This window comes from Zonotrichia albicollis, chromosome 13 (assembly GCF_047830755.1).
Source record: "Zonotrichia albicollis isolate bZonAlb1 chromosome 13, bZonAlb1.hap1, whole genome shotgun sequence".
NCBI lineage: Eukaryota > Metazoa > Chordata > Aves > Passeriformes > Passerellidae > Zonotrichia > Zonotrichia albicollis.
In genome coordinates, this window is record NC_133831.1 from 16,865,083 (window position 1) to 16,873,574 (window position 8,492).

General features: G+C 39.7%; 1 long non-coding RNA gene across 1 annotated transcript; it reads right to left on the minus strand.

Annotated features, from left to right (window-relative positions):
* Positions 1 to 140: 140 nt before the first annotated feature.
* Positions 141 to 6,878, minus strand: LOC102074358 (uncharacterized). The gene is made up of 3 exons (XR_012582469.1): positions 6,789 to 6,878; positions 5,116 to 5,259; positions 141 to 1,276 (listed from the first exon to the last, which is right to left on the minus strand). It is a non-coding gene; the product is annotated as an uncharacterized LOC102074358 (long non-coding RNA).
* Positions 6,879 to 8,492: the final 1,614 nt, after the last annotated feature.

The following is an 8,492-nucleotide window of genomic DNA, read 5'->3' on the forward strand; positions in this document are numbered from 1 at the left end:
GGTAAAAGAAAATAGTGGAGTAAACGAGCATTAGTCCACCAAACATCTAAGCTTTATGAATAAACCCTTCTAAAAAGTGCTTTTCCTATAGAATGGGGTGTAACAGTCATTAACAAATTAGCTTTGTTACCTACCTTTCAAGTGTGTGCATATTGACTTCAAACCTCCTGGGTGGCCTAGAAGAATCAGAGTGAAAAATGTGAACATGGCCCTTGTGCCAACCCTTGCCAACAGCCAGGACTCCTATGGAAATGGTTAAACTCAAGGATCTCAGTAGTTTTCATGAGCACAGAAGGAAGAAAAGTAGCATGAACTTGACTCAAACCATGGTGACTTGGGTTTTAAACCAGATTTCTTCTGAGATTCTGAACAAACTACTTCTTCCCCAGTTGAAAACTGGAAAGAGTTTGAGGCTTGTTTGTGGCTGAATTGATGTTCTAGAGTATGGACACTTCTATGGGGTGGCAGCAGGGATCACACAAGGATTTGGGGTGAATTCCTTATGAAGTGGGTGAAATCCCAGAGATGAGGAGGTGTATTGGAGTTTCCAAGTTCACACAAGATAAGCTTCAAGCTTATGTTAAGCCCTCACTGGGTTATAGCCCTTGGTGGCTTCAGCTTCCAAAGTTCCTGATGAACCCAGGCCCTGCTGTGAGAAGGCACCTGGTGAAGCCAACCTGCCAAAAGGACATGAGAAGGAAAACAGGTCCACTGTGAGACTGCATCACTCCTGCCATGCTTGTGCTCCAGTGGCAGCATGAAAAATCATACAGCAAATCCCCTTGCTCGTGCAGCCTGGATCCTTGTCTCTGCAGCATTGCCATCGATCTCTTCCTTCTACGTTCAGCTCCTCAGCAGCCCGTTGGGGCCAATTTGTCAATAATTTCAAAGGTTATTCAAACGTTCAAACTTTATTGTGATTCTTAATGGATCATCTCCATAGAGCAATTTAGAAGTGTGGGAGAAGGAAGGTTATGCAGGAACAGAGAAGAGAATTCCTGGCTGGTGCCAGTGCTGCTGTAACTTTGCCCCACAACACCTCACATGGCAGAGCCACTGTGCCAGACCTTCAACCATGTTAGACACATCAACACTTTCAAGGAAGGCACCAGTAGTTATGATGATTCAGGAGCAGGAAGAACACCAATTAGTAGGAAACAATGCTAGCAGAAAGGCACCATCAACACCACACTGGAATTCAGCAGATTTGGATTCCCCCACACTGGAACTCAGCCGTCTCATAAATGAAGGACAGTCTTGTCATCCTTAAACCTGCCTGTTAAATTCAAAGCATGAGATTCAGGGAAAAAAAACCACACAATTTAACATGAACATGCCCTGGCATTTCTTGAAGCATGAAACAAATGTTCATAACGAATATCAAACTCCTGGCTCCAGGAGCCTCATCATTTAGAAACAATTCTTATTAGGGAAATACCTAACACCTTCCTTTAACATCTTCCCCCCACCCCCTGACTAAAGATGCTACAGAAACTTGGCCTATTTATTGTGTAAATTTATTGTGTAAACTTAAATTTTTGAAGTTAATAATAACCCCAGTGATGCCAGTGGAATCAAGTCAACATAGACAAAAGGTGGTTTTGTCCTTCTGGGAGTGGTGTAAAGACAAACTACACACAGTTACACACAGGGAGGGGAAGGAGGAAAGCTGAGGGCACAGCCTGGCAATGTTTGGGAAGCAGGAGCAAGGTAAAGTGCCAATTCCCTGCCCACCCAAGTCCCTTTGAAGCAGGAGATCTGCCATAGCTCCTGGCCACACTAAGGCAGTGACAAAACTCTCTCTGAATTTATCTGTTCATCCAAAGTGTCAGTTTCTTTTTTAAAGTGGTCTTAAACTAGAATATTTCATGAGCTGAGAGCTGCCAGTTATAACAGTTACGTTGGGAAGAACTGCAGATTTTATCTAAACCATACAATTACCTCTAGAAAATACATTTTTAAAGTCTATCTATATCTGTAGAGTACACCCAACGCACCTGTCAACCAGATATACTATATGTCAAAGTCATCACAGAATATCAAGTAGGTGTCAATCAAATTAGTCTTTAAAAGTAAGAACTTCTATACCAGAACCACTGAAAAGAGCTATGTGATAACTGCATAGAAGTGCACCTATTTTATTAGAGCTATCACATTGTACTAATTCCTGTGTTCACAAGAAGGGTTTTATAACTACAAATATAGCCAAGTCTAAACTAGGACATGGCTAATGTTCTCTTCTCAAATAAACAAGTCCAGTAATTTTCACATTTTAGATGGCAGCATCCCACTGATCAGAATAGTTTTTAATATGAGAGCAGCAAGACAATATATTCAGAAGCAAAGGTGCAAATGGAGCACAAATTCCTGGATGTATCCCATCACCACAAATGGCTTTTCTTGGGTCAGAACTCCTTATGTGAGCAAAAGTGCCAGGAAAACAGGACCTGTGAGAGGCAGGGATTAAATCTGCAGATTATTTGCATCATAATATAAATCTGCAGCATATTTTGCAGTGGAATACTCATTTTATACCTTTGTTCCTGAAGTTCTAGGAGGAAAACTTCTCTCATCTGTAAAAATGTGAGGTACAAGAAATGTCTTGTCCAAAGCCATGATGAAAACTTGAACTCTCAAATGCATTAATGAATCAAAGTGTGAAATAAACAGAAAAATGACCCGGTACAAAACAAGTCGTCTATTCATTTTGAAGCATTTAATTTCTGTTTATATTTTTTTAGGTTTCTAAAAAAAGAAAGTCCCTTTTAACCTCAACTAGAGACACACAGGTTGTCATTCAACCAATTTCCTGCAATATTTCTGAGACAAATAAATTTAAATTAACTTTTATCTATAAACAGGCTAGTGTTAACGAGTCAGCATTTTCCTATAGGAAAACATTTCATCAGCAAACCAGCTCTACAAATTAATTGCTACTTCACAACATGAAGATATTTGTGATAGATCTTTCTTTTGTCATAAGAACAAATCAGTGAGATACAGCTTGATTTGAATTGCATGCTGTAAAAGTACAAAAATAATAATAACATTTATAGGGAGCTGATTTTACATCTCAAAGGATATTTTTTTAATATTACTTTTCTCCTTCCAAGCAGAAGCAGAAAGATTAAAACAATCCTAAAAAAAGCCATAAACCCCAAGTATTCTTTAATTACTTTGCTTAGTAAGAGCCACAAATCAGGGACAGCTGCCTGAATTTTCATGCCATTCCCTCTGGAAGATATAACTTCCAAAACTGATTTCCGGATTGAGTAATCAGTAATGGATATTTTTGGAAGAAAAACCTTGGATCAAAAATTTATGATGACACCAAACACTGCTAGTTCCCTATTGCAGATGCCAAAGCAAGTTCTCCATCCCATTTGGGAGAATTTGTAATTCCTGCAGTCCAGAAGTACTGAATTTTTATCAAAACAGCTCAGCACAATCCTTTTACTTACTAATGTCAATACTGCTTTTTACCTCACTTTGTTCTTCTAATTTACAGAGACAATTTAGTCAGGGTAGTTGCACTTGGACTTTTAAGGGTTTTTAAAACACTGGGACAGCAAAGTGAGATCTATTACAGTGGTGGGAAGATAGTATGAGTTACAGCACAATTACCACCATTTGGAGCAGCATTGTCATGTAGCTACGATGTAGCTTACATTAGGTAAAACAGCTCAAACACTGAATAGAACAATGTGCTGCCTATAAATCTCCACACATCTTCTATTATTAGGAAAACTTCTTAAAATTCATACTTGATAAAGTAATAAACTTGCTTGATGTATAAGACCCCACATACCAACTGCTGAAATACAATGAGGGCTGTTAAAAGGATAAACCTGTTGAATAAATCTGCTATGTAAAAATTTATCTCAATGTTATATATAATGAAACCCTTCTTAAACAAAAACCTGATAAAACAATAAACCTGTTCAAAGATTAAATTTGCTGCACTCTAGGGCTATACTTCTCTGCTGTATTTGGAGCTGCCAGACAACTTTCAACCTGTTTAATTTCAGCAGTCCCGTTTTAACACCATTTTTTTCCTATTCTGTTTCAATCACCCCTGTGCTTGTAAAGTCTGGGAAGAGTCCTGCAGTTTGAATACAATCCACCATAACATTTCTGCCAATGAAAGTTAACAGATGAACTTTTTCATTTTTTCATGCTTTCATTTTTCTTGATACAGACACATCTCTAGGCATGAGTAACAGTTGTCCATTAACTCGTTATAAAGGCACGGAAGAGAGTGGAGATGGAGAGAGATCTATGATGCAGAAACACTGGAGAGTGCCTAGAGCAAATGTTCATCCCACCCTGGACTGCTGAGAGAGGATCTGCACAATCTGTCCCTGTTAGTAATGATGTCCCTGAGGAATAAGACAGTGTGAAGAGGATTTTAGTATTTTTGAAGAGGCAACCACCACTCTGCAGCATTAGACCGTAAGACTGGTTCTTACTCATGAGATTCATGGTCTGTTTGCTTGAACAAAAGCTCACAGATTTTGGCCTGGACTCCAGAAAACAATAGTGTAGGCAGGCTAGGAGCTCTGCTAAAAAAAATTTCAGAAGAACACCCATGACTATATCAAGCATCTGGAGTGTTCTTTAATAGTGAGTAATGATATTTCTTTTGTCAGGCAGCTGGCACCTTCTGCCTCCTGACACCCTCTAACATCACTCTTACTTTGAAGGCCTTTGTTAGCTCTCAGCACACCTCCCACCACTCTCCAACTTTCTCTCTACCTCTGCATTCACCTTGTGAGAAATGCAAGAGAGCCGCCACCACCACCCAGGACCTGCCACCATCCAGAAGCTGCTTTTACCTTTCAAGGGCTGGTTTTGCAGCAAACCATCCCATTTCAGCTGAGAGTGGAAAGAGTAAGGACAGGAGTTGGATATCCATGGGTTATTTGACCCACTCCCATAGCTAACACATGAAGATCCCAAAATCTTCCAGGCATCTCTCAGGTGTTGCAGCCTTTCAAGGGAAAGAACCAAAACACTTCCTTCTGGCTGCTGCTGGCCCCAGGAAGGGCAGCAACCCCTTTCCTTCTCACTGCTGAGGGCAAAACATCTCCCACCTTGAGTATAACCAAACCTCACCTGGGTCAGCAGGGTCAGCTCCCCTCTGCCAAGTGTGGATGAAGATGTTATCCCACCACAAGGATGAGGCTATTCTGGTAATTCTTGAAAAAATCCTTTCACTTGAAGAATTTTTTAGTGCTCTCCCAGTTACAGGTGCTGTGACTGTAGAGGAAAAAAAGAGTCTTAAGTAACATTTCACCTTTGCCTGTAGGCATTTTCTCACAGGAGCCACTCTCAGTCTCAGATGCAGACTCACATCTGCCCTGACAGGGTGGTGGGTTTCTGCTGAGCCCAGTTCCTGCCTGCCATGTGAGGCCTGGGGGAGCTCAGGACACTTTCAACCTGTGCTCCCCACCCTGATGGTCAGCTCAGGAGGAAAACACTGACAGCTGGGCATTAAATTCACCGAGAGTGTGCAGCGGAGGTGCAGATAGAAACGAACTGCTCAAAACTTGGCATGAAATGCTGCCAGTAATATTCAGGATTCATCATTTTATTTTGGCAGGGATTTGTTTCACTGTAGGAAAGTACTTCCAGAGTCATCTTCCACTGAAAAATGTGAGATACTTCCAGAAACTGCAGTGAGCAAACCAATTAATCCTCTCTCAACTCCTTACAAGGGACTGTAACGAAAGGCCTAATTCCTAGAGACAAGGTCACTCCCCAGGAGCAGTTGGGCTGGCAGAAAACCCTGAAGTGTAGGGGAGGCATGTTCAATGCTGTCTTTGCTCAAACTCTGAGCCAGCAGAGCTCCTTACAAGAACTGATCAAAAATTGCACGTTAGAGGAGCTGCAGGGACTGCACCAGACTCCTGTACCTGAGCTAAGTCCCAGATCTGCCCTTCCATCCTTTCACAGGAAAGTTCTGGCTTGATCTAATCAGATTTGGACTTTTATTTTAAGAATCTCCCTTTAACAAGACAGAGTTCTGTCATGAGCAACACAGGGGACACCCAGCTCCTGCTGGTGGGGTTTGGTCACTCATGAGGATACAGAAGGGAGGATGTTTGGGAGGTCTGTCCAAGGCAATGCACTGACAGTGGGCACTGGCTCTGCAGAGCCACAGTCAACTCTCTGCTACACTAAATGAAAAGATTTTAACTACCTCTTGTAGTTATTATTGCACTGCCCAAGTCACCTCTTCCTTTCCAAAAGGACAGGGTGTACCCAAATAACCAGTCATGAGGTCACTGTGGGCAGGACCAAGTTTAAAAACTTCAGACTTGTGAGCACTGGGAGATGAGAACAAATCCAGTGTGTCTGTGGTAAGAAATAACCAGGGCAAAGCTGTCAGATACTAAAAATCACAGCTTAAAAGATGGAGAAACTGCATTGTGCTCATTGACACTTGACTAAAAGACAACACTGGTGATGCTAAAGGGACAAATAAAAGGCTGCAGGATGATGCTAGCAGTGATGTGATACATTACACACTCTGGTCTCCAACAATCCTGCTGGTACTAATGAAAAATAGATGTTAAAATGTAACATTGAAATTATCAAGAGCAATTAGCAATAATCATATCTGTGGGTCTCCATAGCAATTAGGAAATGAATTGGATTGCTGTATCATTGTGCAGGACTCTTTTACCTCTCCCTCCCTGTGGTCCCCTCACATCCCAAAACACAGGTGGGGCATGCACACCTCTGCACACACACACACACTCAGGCTCTGCCTGTTTGTTGCTCACCTAATGCTTGTTTGTTTTGTTCTCCCCCTTTCCAAACAGTGGCTGGACTCAGCTCAGGCACAGTGATCTGTAATCTCGCAGCCATTTTTCTGAACATAAGCAGCTTGCATTTAAAACTCTCCTGCTCATCTGTCTTCATTTGAAGACTGGGTTAAAAAATAAAATTAATGATTGCTATCAGAGAGAAGATGAGCAGCATCACCAGTGAAAAGTAGCACTGCCACATTTTACCAAGGCTAACATTTTTCACTGGCTGGAAATGGCTGGATATACTTGTAAACATTATTAAAAATAATAACTTAATGTTTCCTTCCTGTGACTAGCTAGCATTAGCAAGGTATTTTCAATTAGCATTTCCTCCAAGCAATGTAGGTCTTTTACTTCATTCTATTTAAAAAGGGATTTGTTTTCTAATTTTTTTACTTCTGCTGTTGTCAATAATAGAATTCAGTGGAATGGCTGCAGGTTTTTCCTCCCATCACTTACAGTTTGTAAACCACTGAGAGGGAATGTATGTGTTTGATTTTATTTGCTTTAGCATAGCTGTCCAATGAAAGAAACAGACATAAGTATGCATTTCAATCTGCTGTATAATCTTATGCAAGGCTCTAAAATACAAGTAAATAGCATCACGCACTTAAATCAAGTAATTTTATTTTTAGGGAAAATAAACAAATAATAAAGTGATAAAATAATATAGATGCCTTTGCATCTCTTTTTGTAAGAAAACATGCAATATGAGTAAAACCACTCTAATAGACTTCATCCAACATTTAACATACCTGGGTAGTGGAGAGTGTTGCATTTCCAGTTCTAACAAGGCTCTCCTTGATGTACTAATCTCAATTAATTTCAAAATCGTTTTATATATAAATAAATAAATAAATATATATATATGGTTTTTAATGCAAAATAGGCAAATGTTGTCAAAAATGCAAAGTTGTTTCATAGGTTTGGCAGCCTCAAGGTGATAATTTAATTCAAGTTCAACACAAAATTTTTGAATATCTCAATTGATTGCATTGGACAATTCTCCATTCCTTTAATCAGATTAACATAAAACTTGCATATCCAACATCAATTTCACATGCTCTAATTCTATAATGCATAAGATGTTGCACTGCCATACAACAAGCTCTTAAAAGTACTATGTCTGCTGGTAAACTTTTAAGTAACTACATACATACACTCACAGAGATTTGACCAGGGTAACCAATTATCTGCTTTTATTGATAGACAATATCTCCTTAATATATAAATGCATCAATTCCTTATCTGGAAATAAAGGTCCATGCTCTAAATATAACATATTCATCAATTCCAAGAGAAAAAAAAAAATATTCTCTTCTGTTTGTGCATCTGCCAATTAAAAATTTACTTTTTAAGTACAGTGTGAAACCTTCAATGTCCTCTGATATTTCATATACCTCTAATAGTAAACCTCATTGACCCATTCAGTAGCTTGCAACTACTTTTGAAATAGGCCCCGATTTGGAAAGTGCCAAAATGCTGATATTTCATTGACTGGTTACAATTTCTAATGTGCTGGTGAAAAAACAATCCTGGAGTACAAGAATCATAATCTCTATGCATCAATCCATCATTCAGAATTGCTTCCATAAAAGAAAAATTAATGTTTCAGTTGCCTACATGTGAAGGTAACACCAAACAGCCTTTATACAGCTGGAACCAGTTATAGGAGAA